The sequence below is a fragment of the Bison bison genome, unplaced genomic scaffold, assembly GCF_000754665.1.
Source record: "Bison bison bison isolate TAMUID 2011002044 unplaced genomic scaffold, Bison_UMD1.0 scf7180017864376, whole genome shotgun sequence".
In the NCBI taxonomy this organism is placed as follows: domain Eukaryota; kingdom Metazoa; phylum Chordata; class Mammalia; order Artiodactyla; family Bovidae; genus Bison; species Bison bison.
This window is the reverse complement of record NW_011494948.1, coordinates 15347409-15348596: the sequence shown is the minus strand read 5'-3', so window position 1 is coordinate 15348596 and position 1188 is coordinate 15347409.

Sequence of the window (1188 nt, the reverse complement as noted above, 5' to 3'; positions counted from 1 at the left end):
TCTCAAGTGCATGGAACATTCTCCAGGATAGACCACATCTTGGGTCACAAATCAAACCTCAGTAAATTTTAAAAATTGAAATCATATCAAGCATCTTTTCTGACTACATCACTATGAGACTAGATATCAATTACAAGAAAAAACTGTACAAAAAAAAACACCCACAAACACCTGGAGATTAAACAATACATTTCTTTTTTTAACTTTATTTTATTTACTTATTTTAATTGGAGGCTAATTACTTTATGATATTGTAGTGGTTTTTGCCATGCATTCACATGAATCAGCCATGGGTGTACATGTGTTCCCCATCCTAAACCTCCCTCCCACCTCCCTCCCCATCCCATCCCTCAGGGTCATCCCAGTGCACCAGCCCTAAGCACCCTGTCTCATGCACTGAACCTGGACTGGTGATATATTTCACATATGGTAATATACATGTTTCAATGCTTTTCTGTCAAATCATCCCACCCTCGCCTTCTCCCACAGAGTCCAAAAGTCTGTTCTTTACATCTGTGTCTCTTTTGCTCTCTTGCATATAGGGTCATTGTTACCATCCTTCTAAATTCCATATATATGCATTAATATACTGTATTGGTGCTTTTCCTTCTGACTTACTTCACTCTGTATAAGCTCCAGTTTTATCCACCTCATTAGAGCTGATTCAAATGCATTCATTTTAATAACTGAGTAATATTCCATTGTGTATATGTACCACAGCTTTCTTATCCATTTGTATTTCTAAATAACAAACAGGTTACTGAAGAAATCAAAAGGGAAATTAAAAATTTCTAGAAACAAATGACAATGAAAACACAACAACTCAAAACCTATGGAATGCACCAAAAGCATTTCTAAGAGGGAAGTTTATAGCAATACAATCCTACCTCAAGAAACAAGAAAAATATTGAATAGAGAAACTAACCACACCTAAAACAAAAGGCCCTAAGTTAGCAGGATAGAAATCATAAAGATCAGAGCAGAAATAAATGAAAAGGAAATGAGAGAAATAATAGTCAAGATTAAGAAAACTAAAAGCTGGTTCTTCGAGATGAACAAAATTGACAAACCTTTAGCCAGACTCATCAAGAAAAAAAAATGAGTCAAATAAAAAAAATAGAAATGAAAAAGGAGAGGTTACAACAGACGATGCAGAAATACAAAAGGATCATAAGAGACTATTATGAG